The following is a 20,266-nucleotide window of genomic DNA, read 5'->3' as shown; positions in this document are numbered from 1 at the left end:
AGCAATACACTGACGAAAAAGAAATCGCAACACCAAAGATTACGTAATGTACAGTAATGAATTTCGGGAATATATTAGTCTAGGTAACATATTTAAGCGATTGACATTGCAAAGTCACAGGTTAACGTAAGCGCGAGACGAGCCATTGCAAACGTAAAATGCTGGTACGTTAGTAACCAGCTAACCGCTAGAAAGTTGATTCAAAGCACGCAAACGTGCATGCATTGTGTTGCATAGGTGCGGGATGTCAATTTGTGAGATGAGGTTCCATGCCTATTACACTTGGTCGGTCAATATAGGGAGGATTAATGCTGATTGTAGATGAAACTGAAATTGTCGTCCAATGATGTCCCATATGTGCTCGACTCGAGACAGATCTGGTGATCGAGGAGGCCAAGGCAACATGTCTACACTCTCTAGAGCACATTGACTTGGTGGGCGAGCGTTATTCTGTTGGAAAACACCGGCTGGAATGCTGCTCGTGAATGGCAGCCCGACAGGTCGATTCACCAGACTGATATACGAATTTACCGTCAGAATGAGTGGGATAACCACGAGCGTGCTTCTTCTGTCATTCGAAATTGCACCCCAGACCGTAACCCCAGGTGCAGCTTTAGTCTGTCGAGCACGTAGACAGGCTGGTTGCAGCTGGCCTCCTAACAAACACACGACTTTCATTGACACCGAGGCAGATCCAGCTTTCATCAGGACACACAGCAGACCTCCGCCCTGCCCTCCAATGAGCTGTCGCTTGACACTACTGAAGTCACATACGACGATGGTCTGCAGTTCGTAGGATGCACGCTACAGGACGTCTGCGTCGGAGCTGCCCTTGAAGCAACAGATACGCAACAGTTCGTTCTGTCTGTGGTGCAAACTGCTGCTCAAATTGCTGCTGCAGATGCAGTGCCATGCGCTAGAGCCGAACACAATGATCTTCCCTCTAGATAGAGCCGCGTGGCCGTCCAGGGCCCGAACCCTGGCCCAGTCTTCTCGGGACCGTACATTCTGGTGACCAGCTCAACTAGCAGTCATGTACAGTCGCTATACTTTTCCCATCCCTTTCTGCAGTATCGCAGAAGGAACATCCAGTTTCTCGTGGGCCTATTACACGATCCCATTCAAACTCAGTTAGGTGCTGACAATGGCATCTTTTCGCTTAAAGATAATCTTGGCTAAGGTCAATTCATCTCGTCCAATCTCGAAGGTTATTAACGCTCACGACCGTTCCAACGTGTATTTAAAGCAAACCTGATTTGAATTCTCACAGTGGCGCTACTAGCGTCACTCTTACGCGACTGGCGCGAAATTCCAATAAACATCATTTTTCAGATGCAGAAACACGCCTAGCAACTTTCGTTAATGTCGCACTACTCCTTATTGGTGTTACAGTTTTTTTTCAGTCATTGTAGTTCACATATTTCTGTCTGTCAAAATGCAAAGAATTTTCGCTGTCTCGCATTATTTTCATTCGTGGTTAAGGCATCTCATTCTGTATTTTCATAATGAGTTCCAATCAGAGCTCTCGTCTCTGAGAGAGCAAGCTAGAACTCAGAAACTGGGATTTGCAGGAAAAACCTAACATATACAGGGTGAGTCACCTAACATTACCGCTGGATATATTTCGTAAACCACATCAAATACTGACGAATCGATTCCACAGGCCGAACGTGAGGAGAGGGGCTAGTGTAATTGGTTAATACAAACCATAAAAATATGCACGGAAGTATGTTTTTTAACACAAACCTACGTTTTTTTAAATGGAAGCCCGTTAGTCTTGTTAGCACATCTGAACATATAAACAAATACGTAATCAGTGCCGTTTGTTGCATTGTAAAATATTAATTACATCCGGAGATATTGTAACCTAAAGTTGACGCTTGAGTACCACTCGTCCGCTGTTCGATCGTGTGTATCGGAGAGCACCAAATTACGTAGGGATCCAAAGGGAACGGTGATGGACCTTAGGTACAGAAGAGACTGGAACAGCACATTACGTCCACATGCTAACACCTTTTTATTGGTCTGTTTCACTGACGCACGTGTACTTTACCATCAGGGGTGAGGTACACGTACATACGTGCTTTCCGTTTTCAGTTACGGAGTGGAATGGAGTGTGTCCCGAGATATCAGGCCAATAGATGTTCAATGTGGTGGCCATCATTTGCTGCACACAATTGCATTCTCTGGCGTAATGAATTTCGTACACGCCGCAGCACATCCGGTGTAATGTCGCCGCAGGTTGCCACAATTCGTTGTTTCATATCCTCTGGGGTTGTAGGCACATTACGGTACACATTCTCCTTTAGCGTACCCCACAGAAAGAAGTCCAGAGGTGTAAGATCATGAGAACGGGCTGACCAATTTATGCGTCCTCCACGTCCTATGAAACGCCCGTCGAACATCCTGTCAAGAGTCAGCCTAGTGTTAATTGCGGAATGTGCAGGTGCACCATCATGCTGATACCACATACGTCGACGCGTTTCCAGTGGGACACACTCTATTCCACTTCGTAATTGAAAACGGAAACCACGTGTGTACGTTTACCTCAACCCTCATGGTAATGTACATGTGCGTCAGTGAAAAAGACCAATAAAAAGGTGTTAGCATGTGGACGTAATGTGCTGTTCCAGTCTCTTCTGTACCTAAGGTCCATCACCGTTCCCTTTGGATCCCTACGTAATTCGGTGCTCTCCGATACACACGATCGAACAGCGGACGAGTGGTACTCAAGCGTCAACTTTAGGTTACAATATCTCCGGATGTAATTAACATTTTACAATGAAACAAACGGCACTGATTACGTATTTGTTTATATGTTCGGATGTGCTAACAAAACTAACGGGTTTCCATTTAGAAAAACGTAGGTTTGTGTTAAAAAACATACTTCCGTGCATTTTTGTATGGTTTGTATTAACCAATTACACTAGCCCCTCTCCTCACGTTCGGTCTGTGGAATCGATTCGTCAGTATTTGATGTGGTTTACGAAATATATCCAGCGGTAACGTTAGGTGACTCACCCTGTATATTGATCAGCCGAAACATTAAGTCCACCGGCCTACTGTCGACATAGAGCCGTCCAGGGATAGCAGCGTCTCCAGACGATGAATGATTGCCAGTCTGACACAGGCACTCTGTATGTAGTAGCAGTGAGCGTGCTGTCCGCGTGTAGAATGGGGAAGGCGCGCGATATGTCTGAGTTTGACTGTGGACAGATTGTGATGGTCCGGAGGTTCCGCACGAGCATTTCGGTAGCGGCACGACTTGTCGGGTGTTTAAGCAGTGTCTTCAACACCTGGCGAAACCAAGGCGAAACCTCGTCCAGGCGTCTTGGGCCTGGACGGCACCGCTCATTACAAATGTCGGACATGTAGGCTGGGCAGACTGGTAAAACAGGACAGGCAGCGAACTGTGGCAGAACTGATATCAAACTTTAATCCTGGGCAGAGAGCAAGTGTGTCTGAACATATAGTGCACCGAACACACCTAGCGATGATCCTTTGCGGCCGACGACCCACGAATGTGCCACTGTTAGCACTACTACAGCGGCGACTACTACTGAAATGGGCATGTGACCATCGGCACTGGACGTTGACTCAGAGGCAGAGCGTTTCATGGTCTGATGAACCCCGATACCTTCTTCATCATGCAGATGGGAGGGTGCGAATTCTTTATCATCCAGGGGAACACCTCCTTGACACCTGTACTGAGGTCGGAGACAAGCTGGCGGCGGCTCCATTATGTACTGGGGAACATTCACGTGGGCGTCCACAGGTCCAGACTAGCTCGTGCGAGGGACCATGACGGCCAAGGAGTACGTTACACTGGTTGCAGACCACGTACACGTGAATGTTTCCCGACGGCAGTGGCATTTTTCAACAAGATAATGCCCTATGTCATAAGGCCAAGAGTGTGATGGATGGTTCGAAGAATACAGTGACGCGTTCCAGATGTACTGGCTCCTCAACTCGCCAGATCTGAACCCGATCGAATACTTCTGGGATGTGAGAGAATGTAGTGTCAGGGCTCATCGCCCTCCTCCCTGGAATTTACTGGAATCAGGTACAGATGTGGTGACACCTCCCTCGAAGGCCTCACTGCTTCAATACTATGACGCATCGCCGCTGTTATCCGTGACAAAGGCGGACATACCGTCTATTATGTAGATGATCATAACGTTCTGGCTGATCAGCGTAGAGCGGCAGGGTCTAATCATTGATTTACAAAGACATACAGCCCCTGCAAGACACCCATCTGAATAACAATGAACTATCGAAAAAATAAAGTCTTCTTAAATTGAATCCGTCAGTGCTGAATTATTGCACCCATTGTCTAGGGGTAGCGTCTTTCATTAGTAATCAAAACGTCCGCGGACCCAAATCGATACCCGCCACCTCTTACGTTTTGAATAATAATCAGCATTGGTGACCGAACACTTCCGCAATAAAAAGTCACTCTCATTCTGCAACGGCCATGTCAAAGAGGGCGGACGAGAGGTCAGAGGTTCAAGGGCACTCTCTTGTCCTTGGGGTGCGAAACTGCCCTTTAAGGAGAAAGAATCTGCACTGATCAACGGCATAAGAATGCAGAAGTCAGTGGAAAATACTGCATTAAAGACACATAATGTGTATCCACAGGACACGTGGCCTATAACTGGAAAAAGTGTCATGATGATCTCTCTATTGGCAAAAGATCCTGGAATATATATGACGGTAGTATCTGTTCCCGAAAGAACAGTTACCGTGGATGACCATGCAGCTTTGCTAGAAATGAAATGATAGTTAAATGGACACCCTAGCTGCAAACAGGCGTTGATGTACTTCATTGGGGACATGCTGAAAATGTGGTGTCACCGCCAGACACCACACTTGCTAAGTGGTAGCCTTCAAATCGGCCGCGGTCCGGTAGTATACGTCCGACCCGCGTGTCGCCACTGTCAGTGATTGCAGACCGAGCGCTGCCACACGGCAGGTCTAGAGACACTTCCTAGCACTCGCCCCAGTTGTACAGCCGACTTTGCTAGCGAAGCTACACTGACAAATACGCTCTCATTTGCCGAGACGATAGTTAGCATAGCCTTCAGCTATGTCATTTGCTACGACCTAGCAAGGTGCCATTACCAGTTTATTTTAAGATTATAAATCATGTATCAACAAGAGCTATGTTCTCCAATTATGGATGAAAGTTAAGTATTACATCAACTACGTACTTTATTTGCTACTATACATTCCCTTAACTGTTCCAGACCTCACGCCAGTCTGCGTGAGCTTTAACGCGTGCATTTCGGCCTCCTCTAGCAACACTGTGTTGGCTCTTCTGCCAACACAACAGAAAATGTGTGCCCCGACCGGGATTCGAACACGGGATCTCCTGCTTACATGGCAGACGCTCTATCCAGCTGAGCCACCGCGGGCAAAGAGAATAGCGCGTCTGCAGTGACTTATCCTTTGCACGCTCCCCGTGAGATCCACATTCCCAACATGTCCACACCACTACATTCGTAGTGCGCCTAATAGATGTTTGCCCATCATAATCGTTACTCGTGGCAGATTAATCTACCAAGTCCCGTACGAGTTCGGGCATAGCGTGTGCGTTCGCACAAGAAGGTCAATGGCCGGGAAGCCATATTTTAACTATATATGACGGTAGTATCTGTTCCCGAAAGAACAGTTACCGGTAATTGCTCAGGAGCGCCATAGTCCCGTGGTTATCGTGAGCAGCTGAGGAGCGAGAGGTCCTTGATTCAAGACTTCCCTCGAGTGAAAAGTTTAATTTTTTATTTTCAGACAATTATCAAAGTTCAGGCGCTCACACATAATCAACTCCACTCTCCAAAATTCCTGGACATGTTCAGATTTGCTTGGACATATGCAGGATTTGACGGTCTACACACGGAAAAATTTGAAAACGTTAAAAACATATGTTTTGACAGAACACAGGAAAAACTGTGCGACTGTGAAACTGTTGCATTCATTTGTTGCAGTTTATGTGACAAACTCTTTATGTTTTCATCACTTTTTTGGAAGTGATTATCACATCCACAAGAAAACCTAAATCGGGCAAGGTAGAAGAATCTTTTTACCCATTCGCCAAGTGTACAAGTTAGGTTGGTCGACAACATATTCCTGTAATGTGACGCACATGCCGTCACCAATGTCGTATAGAATATATCAGACTTGTTTTCCTGGGGAGAAATCGGTTGACCTATGACCTTGCGATCAAATGTTATCGGTTCCCATTGGAGAGGCAGGTCCTTTCGTCTACTAATCGCATGGTTTTGCGGTACGTCGCAAAACACAGACACTAAACTTATTACAGTGAACAGAGACGTCAGTGAACGAACGGACAGATCATAACTTTGCGAAAATAAAGAAAGTAAAATTTTCACTCCAGGAAAGACTAGAACTAAGGACCTCTCGTTCCGTAGCTACTCACGCTAACCACGGGACTACGGCGCCCCTCACCTCACACTCTCCTTGATATTGCCTATCTTACTCATGGACTACTCAGTTTGTATATTTTGCTTATTGTTTTCATAGTTCCACACAACTTCTTCCTGTTTTTTCGATTGATCTGTGTTCAGTTTTTCAAGGCCTATCCACTGTGCCAACTTATAACTTAATCTGAGGGGGGTGCGATGGGGAGGTTCCCTTGTAAGTGGCCATTTCCTGCGCTTTGAACGTCGAGTGGCGAGGTTCTTGTGTTCATGTTTATCCCTCTGCGGTAAGCAGAGGTACATGTAAGATAAGGCTCTGAATGATATGGGCTGTAATGTTTTCGTCTGATACACTCCTGGAAATGGAAAAAAGAACACATTGACACCGGTGTGTCAGACCCACCATACTTGCTCCGGACACTGCGAGAGGGCTGTACAAGCAATGATCACACGCACGGCACAGCGGACACACCAGGAACCGCGGTGTTGGCCGTCGAATGGCGCTAGCTGCGTAGCATTTGTGCACCGCCGCCGTCAGTGTCAGCCAGTTTGCCGTGGCATACGGAGCTCCATCGCAGTCTTTAACACTGGTAGCATGCCGCGACAGCGTGGACGTGAACCGTATGTGCAGTTGACGGACTTTGAGCGAGGGCGTATAGTGGGCATGCGGGAGGCCGGGTGGACGTACCGCCGAATTGCTCAACACGTGGGGCGTGAGGTCTCCACAGTACATCGATGTTGTCGCCAGTGGTCGGCGGAAGGTGCACGTCCCCGTTGACCTGGGACCGGACCGCAGCGACGCACGGATGCACGCCAAGACCGTAGGATCCTACGCAGTGCCGTAGGGGACCGCACCGCCACTTCCCAGCAAATTAGGGACACTGTTGCTCCTGGGGTATCGGCGAGGACCATTCGCAACCGTCTCCATGAAGCTGGGCTACGGTCCCGCACACCGTTAGGCCGTCTTCCGCTCACGCCCCAACATCGTGCAGCCCGCCTCCAGTGGTGTCGCGACAGGCGTGAATGGAGGGACGACTGGAGACGAGTCGTCTTCCGCGATGAGAGTCGCTTCTGCCTTGGTGCCAATGATGGTCGTATGCGTGTTTGGCGCCGTGCAGGTGAGCGCCACAATCAGGATTGCATACGACCGAGGCACACAGGGCCAACACCCGGCATCATGGTGTGGGAGCGATCTCCTACACTGGCCGTACACCACTGGTGATCGTCGAGGGGACACTGAATAGTGCACGGTACATCCAAACCGTCATCGAACCCATCGTTCTACCATTCCTAGACCGGCAAGGGAACTTGCTGTTCCAACAGGACAATGCACGTCCGCATGTATCCCGTGCCACCCAACGTGCTCTAGAAGGTGTAAGTCAACTACCTTGGCCAGCAAGATCTCCGGATCTGTCCCCCATTGAGCATGTTTGGGACTGGATGAAGCGTCGTCTCACGCGGTCTGCACGTCCAGCACGAACGCTGGTCCAACTGAGGCGCCAGGTGGAAATGGCATGGCAAGCCGTTCCACAGGACTACATCCAGCATCTCTACGATCGTCTCCATGGGAGAATAGCAGCCTGCATTGCTGCGAAAGGTGGATATACACTGTACTAGTGCCGACATTGTGCATGCTCTGTTGCCTGTGTCTATGTGCCTGTGGTTCTGTCAGTGTGATCATGTGATGTATCTGACCCCAGGAATGTGTCAATAAAGTTTCTCCTTCCTGGGACAATGAATTCACGGTGTTCTTATTTCAATTTCCAGGAGTGTATGAATGAGCAAGTGATTTGCTGCATTGTAGCCATTCTATCAGTCGTTCCAGTCTTTCATAGTGGACATCAATCACTGTTATTCATGCGTTTTTTACTTTGACGGTGATGGTTTTCCTCCAGTACACTCTAAAGTACAGTCTTGCACGTTGGTTCATGTGGGGTTTAGGGCCTGCGTGATCTTGAAGAAGGAATATCCCACGTGCCAAGAACGAACTTGCTGCGATCAAATGCACTAATTTCGTGAGTATTGCCACTCGACTTTCGCACCGGCGGCTGTTAAAAAGCATGACGATATCTCAGTCAAGTGACATAGTCCATTGGCCAGGGAAACAGGTTCTGTCATTAGCCAATACAGCATATATCGCTAATTCAGTTGTTGATGGGTAGACGTCTTTATTTAATATTATAAAATTTTTTAACGGTCCACTTCCCTTCTGGTAATCTTCTTTTACATTTTTACGTTCTATGTGTATTTGCTATTTTTTCTTATTTCCCATTTTCCCACGCTGTCCCCTTTCCACTGACTTACAGCACTGTGTTACAAATCGGGAGTGGTTCGAGCTGTCTTCACACATTTCGTTTCGTGAGTCACACGATTACTATTACATCATGCAACCTTTGTGATCATTTTTTCACGGTTCCACGTAGTGATTTGAGGTACTGGATCGGTATTCGAGGGGGGAGGGGGGGTGGAGCAGCGATCGAATTCACGTCTTTCACTTTCCTCTTTCCTTCGTGGTGGAGGGGAAAGGGGGGGGGGGGAGAGAAAGCGGAGCAGGGATCAGATTCGCATCTTCCACTTTCCTTCGCCTTCCCAGAGCAGGTGGGCAGTTGGCTGCAGTTCTTGAACTTATTTTTCTTAGCGTCGCTTATGGTTTGATGCAATTCTTTGTGAAGTGCCGAGGCAAAGTTTCCACATAATTACGTGTTTGAGTCACTGATATGGCGGCAGTTTGCCATCTTGGCACAAAGTTTACATCTCAGTTCTTTGCCAGTAGGACAAACTACTGACGGAGCAGTGACGTATTGAATACTGAAGGCCTAGATCTGTTTCTCGGTAATACATCTGTGAGTCCATTTTCGCGCTGTAATCGTAATATGAGATCATACTTCATGACCTACACTCAGAAGTCACGGCCTTCAGTAAGATACAGACGTTAATAGCGAAATAAAATCAGTGCAGACAGTAGCTCTTGCATCCGTATGAAGGGTCATTCAAAAAACCTTCAATAATTTTCACAGTAGTTTATTTTTGGCAAAGAGCTATCGTGAATTACAGGGCGTCATGGTCATACGTAATGTAAATGAACTAGTCTAAGCGTTCCTCCAGCTGGTGTAGACGTCAGCCACCACACCACGTGGACACGGCTCTCCTCGCTTCTTCGCCGAGTCGACGTCATGTTCTTCCCACTCTTAGGATTCTGCACAATCCTCAAAACCAAATCCAGCACAAAATTTATCCTAGTACAACAACAATTACAACATATTTTAAACTATGTACGGTTACTTCATACAGTCATATGTAATGCTGTTACCCTTCAGAACTTTACAAAAGAAATGATTATCCCCTAGCTTACTTGCAATAATTTAGTATGAAGTTAAATAAATTAATAAGTAGGCAATTTTCATAACAAATTTTGCTACTGTCACATGTTATTTTATGCTGTATTATTATTGGATGTGTATTTCCACACATATGCTAATTTCTTTTCATGGATAATCTGTTTTTGTTAGACGATGAGCCCTGTTTCCATTTTGCTCTACGCATCCCATCTCGTAGTATCAACAAAGCGTAATTAGTTCCATGTTCGCAGTGCCTCAGCTGTCTTCCACGAGGCAAATAACAAAGTTAATATCGATAAAGAAGAAAACCATCACCAGTGATTCGTGAAGCCATGCTGTTGTTCCTGCCTTTCGTCCTTTTGCTGATTACTCTTCTTTTCATTCTTGTTCTACTCTTATTTCAGGAATCGATCCAATTTCGCTTTTCTTGGCCAGATCGATTTTCGTTCTTAATTATCGACTGCGTCCTACTCGCCGCCTATGAACAGTATCTCACACAAAACATAACACAAATTACGCCATCCCAGTCATAGGTGAAGTTAGGCAGTAGTGCTCATGATGTTCTCATGTAAGTATTAGTTGTTACATATCTTCTCATTAGTGTACTCATGTACTTAGTTATGTTCTCTGTTTTATTCATCTTAACCTTGCAGGCGCTTTTCGTGACTGTGATCTTTCTGACCCAACAAGATCTCCTTCCTCTCATGCATCTCCATTTTGCTGAATTTCTAAATAACAAAGACTCAAAACATATTATTACATTATTCTCCAGATCAAGGTTAATGTCCCGTTGTTGTCTGTAAATTTGCTCTAGACTGATGTTCGAATAGCTCACCAACGTGTAAATCCTGTTCCTTCCATCCTAGGTCGTCCTTTTTGTTCCTTGTAAACTACGAAATCTCGTTTACCTTACAGTAACTAGCACATTTCGTACTATAAAAAATGTCCCCATCAAACCACCCTTTTGTTTAAACTTTGACTGACATTTAACTATCACAAAATACCCTCTCACCCTCATAAAACCAAGTCCAAATGTGACTTTAACGAGGACCTCTACTTGAACGTCAACATAGCTTATCGTCCCAAAAACGTTCCGTTTCCGTGGACGAAATACTTATAAGCACCTACTCAAATACTACCTGCCAAATAAGGACAAGCATAACAAATCTTAAAAATTCGAATACCACATTTCATGGATCAGCATGCATCCTTTCCACGCAACAGTCAACACGAAGTACATTCCTAGTCTTCCAACTCATCGCTAACACCATTATATCTGGATACTCACATCCGAGTGATATCCCTGTTTCATCGCTATTTTTTGCGGACGTTTTTGCGTCCTGGCAAACTTACATAGCATCTTTTTAGCTGTAAGTTACCTCTTATTTAAAAACATCATTATTCTCAGAGGTGGTATCCTTTCTACTATGTCTGATTTACCTGTAATTCAAGATACAATGCGCTTCTTACGCACAGAGAATCTAACATAATCTAACGCCATAGACCAATGCTATGAACTCTAAGCAATCAGTCTAATTTCTCATACGATTGTATCTTCATCTGAACGCTAAATCTTAAGTTGAATTAGCTGCTCTTGCTGCGGCCTTATTCTGTACTCTACTCCAAAAAGGATTTGACATGACTAAGGCGGGGCAGACCAACACATTTCTTTGATTTATTCATTTCCAACTTGAATGCTTCACATGAACAGTTCTTATCCTCATCTGTACACTATACATAGAAACAATTTGTGACATAACCTGTTTTGTCTGTCAAAAAGATTTCACTAGAACGTTCTTGCCCATATGATTTCTCATATGCTAGCTTTCTGGTCAGTGTGCCCCCTTCTCTTCTGACCAGCATCTTGTATTCTATGCAACAATCTGGTCGATCAATTTCCTATGCTTTTGCCATATCTGCCGTGGGAAATCGACTATTTTTTCATTCTGTTCCATTGCTGACGATCCTTAAGACAGTCAAGGGGAAAAACAAAGCGGTACTGTCTGAAATCTCATTCACTATATCTTGGAAGCCCTTCAAAAATATTTCCCCCTTGCTACGCTGTTTAGTGTGTAAGTAGGCTGTTTATGTTTTCTTATTGGCAACGTTACGTAGCGCTTTGTACGAAATTCACTGGCTGTGCTGTGTGCAGTCTGTGGCTAGTTTGCATTGTTGTCTGCCATTGTAGTGTTGGGCAGCGGCAGCTGGATGTTAACAGCGCGTAGCGGTGGATGTGAGGAGAGAGATGGCGGAGTTTTGAAATTACATATATTATGACTTGTGATGATATTAAGGTAAATACTTTGTTTGTTCTCTATTAATATCTTTCATTTGCTAACTATCCCTATCAGTAGTTAGTGCCTTTCGTAGTTTGAATCTTTTATTTAGCTGGCAATAGTGGTGCTCGCTGTGTTGCAGTAGTTCGAGTAATGAAGATTTTTGTGAGGTAAGTTATTTGTGAAAGGTATAGTTTAATGTTACTCAGGGCCATTCTTTTGCAGGGATCTTTGATAGTCAGATTGCGTTGCGCTAAAAATATTGTGTGTCAGTTTAAGCATAGTCGTGTATAAATTGTTCAAAGGGGACGTTTCATATGTCGACACTTAGCCGAGGATACCTCACTGGAATCTTCTGATTTTTTCTTGTAGTTTGTGTAATTAGTGTAGATTTTGGTTATTGCTAGCGCGTTATTGTAGAGAGAATTTCCTTGGTAGTTGTGGTTTTTCATTGTTGCACAGTAAAACAGTTGTGGCATGCATGTAGATTTGCACCAAGTATTTCGCAACTGCAATTAACTAGATATTATTTTCAGTGCTATGTTAATGTGTTCTCTTATTTTTGCTCTTCAAATTGTGCTTTTCTGTGTTATCGTGTGAAATATTGTGACAATAATGACGTGTGAAAAACGTAACACTAGGCTTCAAAGTAAACTGAGAAATAATAGTGACGACGAGCGTAGCTTATTAGCACCACTGGGTAGTGAATTAACAGACATTCGAAGTAGTAATTTGGTAATTGTGCATAGGGAGATGGAGCGGGCGGCAAATAATGGTGGAGACAGTCAAACAGGTAGTGAACAGGGAAGCATTATCGATCGATCGGTCGGCAACAGCTCGCCTCAGGAATCCGAAATGATAGGACACAATTTTGCAAATACTGTAGATTCAGGTTTTGCGTCCTCACCGTTTTCTCAAATGAGTCAAGACACATTTTCTGCTTGTCAAAATGTGAATGTTGCCGGTGAAAATGCACTGCCAAAAAGCATAGAGAAACAGATTCCAGACACTAATACATTATTATTGCAATTAATGCAACAAATGGAACAAAATCAGAGACAAATGGGACAAAATCTTCAAAAGTTAGACACAATGGAACAGAATCTTCTAAAGTTAGACACAATGGAACAAAATCTTCAAAAGTTAGACACAATGGAACAACACCAGAGACAAACACAGCAACAGTTACACATAATGGAACAAAATCAGAGACAAACACAGCAAAAACTTCAAAAGTTAGACTCATTGGAACAAACTCTCGAACAAACACGTGAAGATTTTACTGCTGAGTTACGTAACATTGAATCGAAATGTCAGAAAGTGTGTAATGACGTAAAAACACAAATTTGTGAGCATTTTCAACCTATTTTTTCGCGTCATGAAAATGCATTACAGAATCATGAAGCAGCCATAAAAGAACTGCAAACTATTGTTCATGAAAATCATGAGACCTTGTGGGCTAAAATTGACTCAGTTGCATCTACCGATTCGGTTACGCAACATGCAAAAACTCAGGAAAACTTAAAGGACACAGTAGAAAGACACATGGAGGAAATTAGTTCATTATCAGAGAAAGTAGTTGAACTTTTGGATCAGCTAAATAATTTATCTACGAAGGTAGATGATAATCTGAATGACACAAAACTGGTAGTCTTTAATGACACAGAAGAGAGCGAACAAATTAGGAAACTGAAACAAAATCTGAATCAAATTGATACGCAACATCAAAGAGAAATCTGGGAAGTACAAGATCAGCTGACACAGGTAATACAAGAATTACATATTTCAGAGGACACTCGCGCTCCAATACGGGAAGAGGGACATAGAAATATGGAACAGCCACAAATTAATAACACAGGGCACTTCGGAAATTATGAAAGAAATTGGCAAGGTACACCGAATTTTGAGATGGAACCGCCGAAAAGACGTAACAATGACCGACATGCGACTCGCCGACATGATGATTTTGATTATAAGCTGTTCATTACTATACGTAAATTCAAAACGTTTAAGAATTCTGCCAACGACATTCATCCACAACCGTGGCTCCATCAATTCTCTCATTGTTTTCCTCCCAACTGGTCATTGGAGCACAGAATAGAATTTATGTGTGGCTACTTGGAGAATGAACCAGCTGTAAGAATGCGATCAGTCATTCACGATTGTCACAGTGAAGGAGAATTTTACCATGCGTTCCTCTCAGCATATTGGTCTCAAGCTACACAAGACCGAGTAAAACATAGCATCATAATGATGAAACATTTCGAACAATCTGAATTTTCCAGTCTTGTGAAATATTTTGAAGACATGTTGCACAAGAATCAGTACCTGTCAAACCCATACAGCCCCTCAGAACTCATACGCATTTGCTTAATCAAATTACCTGAACATTTACGACATATTATTTTGGCAGGACGTTGCAAAGACGACATTGAAGCTTTTCAGGGACTGTTACAAGAATTGGAAATTGACACTGACAATCGCGGAACGCGAAAACAGGAGCACAACAATTACAGATCACATCCGTCACAATTCTGTGATGACAGAAATAATATACGACAAGGCTATTCTTTCAATGTAAATCGTGACCGAAACAGACACCACCCATATGACAACCGTTGGCAGAGTAGTAATAATTACAGGGAAAGATCACCTCTCTGCGGTAATGACTATCACAGAGACAATCAGAGAAACATACAATATGGGAACCAAAATAATTATTATCAAGGGAGACAGAATAACTTTAGACGCAACGGTCCAGCGCGCAGTTACGATTCAGGGAGAAATTCTCCACCACATGACCGACAAACAAGAAACTATGTAAACTACCGACAAAACGACAGACGTGAATTTCATCAGAACTGGCGAGCTTTAAACGGAGCTGGGCCCTCTCGGCAAGGCGAATTTGTGGAAGTTAGGCCTCCTAATCCCAATAACAATGCGCGCCAACATAGAAACAGACAATAACTCGCACCGCAGGCAGCCACCTGCGCCCGCTGGCTCAGGGACAAATAACATAGACGCTAACCTTGAGAAAAATTCCAGTATCCTTTACCGACGTATACCACATGATAATTGCATTCAAGTTGAAACTCTGCGTACTGAGAAGAGCAAAGTGTTACACCACATCTCACATGTAAAACCGTTTATTGAGAGATAAACTGTTTTTTTATTTAGTCTTTGCCATAAAACCTTTCACTTCACGTTACTAGTATGCTTTGGAAACTGTTATCATGCAACTATGTTTCGAAGTTAACTATCCAGTCTAGAACCTAGGGTACATACTTAGACAGTAATTACCACTGCATTGTGATAGTGAACAGAGGACACAGTGTTACTGTGTGTGTACATTCTTGCTTGTTAGTTGCACGATTACGTAACGACTATAAGGCTCACATACTTAGAACATTTACCAGTACTGCTAATGGGATTCTATTGCAACATATTGGTGTACTTGAAAATACATTCTGAATTAAAGTACTTTCTGAGAGATACCAGATGACACAGTGGTTAGTTTATGTGACAGCTACACGATTTTATCATGACGCTACTAATGTGTGACAATTTACAATGTTGCTTTTGCGGTGTATCTGTTTTATATCTGCACAGTTTTTCTGAATCCTTCTGGAAAGTAAAACATGTTTTAATAGTAACTTTTGTGGTGTAGCTACAATGAGACAGCCTTTTCCGTAGCACAACAATGCGTTACAGCACAGTACTTTCTTCATCACGGCAATAAGCGTAATAACTAAGATGTATCTACGCAAAGCATTTCCCTTTTGTTTATCATGAGGTAAGTACATTGGCTTCTGCAGAACTTAGCTTTCGGAGGAAAATAACTACAACACTTCCACAGAGATTATCTTACAACAAGACGCACAGTTTAGCGCTACAGGACACGTATTTGAGTGATTAATTTTGTACTTAAAACATTTATTTTTAAAGATTTTTGAATTACAAAGAAAGTTTTCCGTGATACATTTCATTCCATTGCTGTAATCTGTAACACCTGAGGGTATAATTACATTAATACTCAGCGGGGTACATGCTTACTTTGTGTACCATGTGTTTGGCAAGCACAAGGAGCCCTAGCTAATATGGTATTTGCTTATACAAATTTACACATCGGTATCATATTTCTCTAAAACACAAATTACACAGCTATCTGACCATTTAACTGAGTGAGACAAACTTTTTTATTATGTCAGTGACACATGTTTACGCAATTACAGAGTTGGATTACTTCACACTTACGAAATTGTATTTTGTCTGTACTTTGTGCACTGTTCATATTTTTTTGGAACCATTGTGATACTATGAGAGCTTTGAATGATGTATTTGGGATGGGATCATGATTTTTAAAGTACGTTTGAGGTAGATGACACTATTGAAATGAGCAGAGAATATTTTTTAGGTTTTGAAATTATTGGAGGATGCTACGACTTTTTTGAGATTTGACTGAGGTGTTATGATGTTATTTCTACGACGACGATGTGTATTATGCTGTTGAGGTATGTTTATGTCAATAAGATGATGCTACCATATATGAGGAATGTGATTACGTGTTTATATGTATATGAATAATGAATAGAAGTTAGGGACTCTTGACTTGTGAAAAAGGATGTTGGAAACCAAGAATCGTACTTTAAGAGTTATGAAATATGTGTAAATGCGTGAATGTATCACAATGCCGGCGAAAATTTTTTTGGACACTGTTATATACATAGGATTTTGTTTCTACACATTTGCAACGTAAATTCTCGACCTGTGAAATTTTTATATGAGACTGTCACTGTAGCGGAAACTGCTGTCGTAAATATTTCTGTAAGAAAGTTAAGTGACCACCTGCACGTGCGTCGTGGGCACACAGCTGTGTCAGACACCTGGAGAACAAGCCATTAGGGTGTGCCTTTCCAGAAGCACAGGTAGGAAAAAAAAAGAGGTAGGCCATTATCCTCGCTATTGACATTTCCTTGTTGAAAGCATACTGTGGAGCTCGTAATTTATGATATTTACTGAAATGCCTAATGAAATGACGAGAAATATTTTTACATCTGCACACCTGATTACGACAAGCGTCTTTCTACGAGAGTTGAGAGAATTTCTACTAACTTATGAAATGTCACATGACTATTGAATGATATTTTTATGCTTTGGTTTGCGTAATTGCTTATTTCATTTGATATCTGGTTTCCAGCTGTGTTGCAGCATTGCTTTTATAAAATAAAATGCAGTTGCTAATGTGAACACTTTCTGTCAACAGATCTATTAAATAATTATTTTATGATCCACATTTTTTAAAAAAGGAGCACTTGGAAAGGGAAGAACAATAAGAAGGAACTAGTAACAGCAACACATAATTTTCTTTTCAAGTACATGGTAATATTTTTTTTACAATAAGTTGTTGTGGTGCACCACTTTAATTACATAGACATTAAGATGTGAATATACATTTCCCTTATCTGCATTGTTGTTTTAACTGTAATATTTTTTCTGCTTGAGCTATGTCATGTCTAGGTATAAGTTGCTGCTGTTTGCCAGGCATAGTGTTATTGAATTTGACTTTGTATTATTCTGTTAAGCCAGTTTTACAAATGCTTTAGTTTTCTTGTTTGCTGCACAGTGCCTTATATTAGTTGTAATATTGCAATTGCTTTGCCAATTTGAATTTTTTTGTCATTGATGTTTGTGTTAATCGTTTTGCGCTGCTGCATTGCCTCGTCCCTTAGTTTAGCATCTGAGCTCAGTAGATTTAAGTTAGCTTAAGAAGGGGTAGACTATATAAGAAACTAACTATGATGAATTGGAAGAAATGCATTAAGAAGCTATAAGAAAATAGTTTGGCCAAAAATGTAGTGCACAGTGGAGAAAAACTATTTTTGAAAGAGGATGTGAACAGAATACAGAAAGCATGCTTGGATAGGATTTTTTTGGTGGAAACAAATGTTGAAATAAGACGAGAGATCTATCGAATGAAGTTGTGGGGTGGACTGCAGTACCAAATGTTACACTGAAAACAAACCCTGTCCTTTCCTTTTGTGTTATCCCACAATGTGTTTGTGTACCCTTGTGTATTTGTTTTCTTCCTGTCTCTGTGTAGTTTCATAGAATTTTTTCTTCTTCTACTACTAAGCTACATTCACTATGATGAGGAATATTGGTATCCTCGAATATAATTGGCATTAATAATATGTTATTTACCTTGTAAATATGCTTAGACATTATTTATCTGTTCTGTTTTGTTGCTCATATGTGAAGTTGATGTTTCGCAAGTTATTCTGATCTTTTATGTATGTACTCATGTCATAATTCCTGTAACACTGATGTATATGTTATTTCGATTCTTTTGTAAAGCCTGTATTACTACAATAGTAACTTGTTGGTTACATTTCACTGCACACGTTTCTGTTGGTCATAGTATATGGACAATATGTGAGAAGTAGGGACTGATAGTGTTTGCACGTGTGTTAATAATTCAGCAAGGGACTGGTTAACAGCATTGCTGGTTCTAAGGAAAATTCCAAAAAACTTCGTGAGTGCACAAGTGGTGGTTATGGACTTGCTATATTATCCACAAGACTCTTCAATGGTGATTGTGCACCTGCACAGTCACAACAGATGGCTGCTTGCCATCTCTACAAGGACTACAGTGAGTCTGCATCTTTGATGACCCACCAATACCATTATCTCTACAAGGACTACAGTGGGTCTGCACCTTTGCTGACTCACCAATAGCATTATTTCTACAAGGACTACAGTGGGTCTACACCTTTGCTGACTCACCAATACCATTATTTCTACAAGGACTGCAGTGGGTCTGCACCTCTGGTGGCCCACCAATACTGTAATCTCTACCAGGACTACAGTGGGTCTACTGTGTGATGACCTACCTACCAATATTCATCAACTTCGACTGACTCTGCTGTGGGTTTGCTCTGTTGTGGCCCATTACCTGTCAGCATGTCAGCACTGTCTTTCTGTTAGAAGGACAACACTACTTCTTCAAGACTGCATGGACATCCACTACTTCCGTGTGCATTGTCTTTTACTGCTCAGACTTTGATAAAAGAAACGGCAGTTTTACTATGATGAATGATCAGGACTGTCTTTATGGACTGTGAGAAAATTTTAGCTTTTGACCAACATTGTATAAATAAGTGTGTGCATTTTATATCTTTGTTATTGTAATTATGAAAAATGTTTTCAAATCATTATTGGCCACTGCCCAAAAATATTTTGTAAAATTTTTTGTGGGGAGCATGGGGGCTATGTAAGTAGGCTGTTTATGTTTTCTTATTGGCAACGTTACGTAGCGCTCTGTACGAAAATCACTGGCTGTGCTGTGTGCAGTCTGTGGCTAATTTGCATTGTTGTCTGCCATTGTAGTGTTGGGCAGCGGCAGCTGGATGTTAACAGCGCGTAGCGGTGGATGTGAGGAGAGAGATGGCGGAGTTTTGAAATTACATATATTATGACTTGTGATGATATTAAGGTAAATACTTTGTTTGTTCTCTATTAATATCTTTCATTTGCTAACTATCCCTATCAGTAGTTAGTGCCTTTCGTAGTTTGAATCTTTTATTTAGCTGGCAATAGTGGTGCTCGCTGTGTTGCAGTAGTTCGAGTAATGAAGATTTTTGTGAGGTAAGTTATTTGTGAAAGGTATAGTTTAATGTTACTCAGGGCCATTCTTTTGCAGGGATCTTTGATAGTCAGATTGCGTTGCGCTAAAAATATTGTGTGTCAGTTTAAGCATAGTTGTGTATAAATTGTTCAAAGGGGACGTTTCAAGTGCAATGTATCTGCAAAAGTGTAAGAGACCCTTCATTGTAACTACTGCTGGATTCGAACCTGGGCGGTACTCTGAAATATAAATAAGTTTGATACTATGTCTTACCATCATCCAGACATTAATTGGAGCCCATTGCTAGAACAATTTTTTCTACGCGTCCGACTTCCATGAGGAAATCCCTTACCAATGCCTCGTGTACTACCTGCACCATATGTTCCTGCAATGGTGTAAGTACAATAGATTTGGATGTGAGTTCAGTCACCACAATTGCATAACAGGAACCACATCATGTTCTTAGGAGCGGTCCCATTAAATCGGTTGCGACGAGCCTTGATAATGTCTTTGGCACAATTGGGTAGACCGAGCGAGGTGGATCAGTGGTTAGCTTAGTGGACTCGCATTTTGGAGGATGACAGTTCAAAC

The 20,266-nt window shown here is 42.5% G+C and overlaps 1 non-coding gene across 1 annotated transcript; it reads right to left on the bottom strand.

The window, feature by feature from the left end:
• Positions 1–5,340: 5,340 nt before the first annotated feature.
• Positions 5,341–5,415, bottom strand: Trnat-ugu (transfer RNA threonine (anticodon UGU)). The gene has a single exon. It is a non-coding gene; the product is annotated as a tRNA-Thr (tRNA).
• Positions 5,416–20,266: the final 14,851 nt, after the last annotated feature.

The sequence above is a fragment of the Schistocerca cancellata genome, chromosome 3, assembly GCF_023864275.1.
Source record: "Schistocerca cancellata isolate TAMUIC-IGC-003103 chromosome 3, iqSchCanc2.1, whole genome shotgun sequence".
Lineage (NCBI taxonomy): Eukaryota > Metazoa > Arthropoda > Insecta > Orthoptera > Acrididae > Schistocerca > Schistocerca cancellata.
Note: the sequence above shows the minus strand (reverse complement) of the source record. Positions and strands in the feature narration are given on the sequence as shown.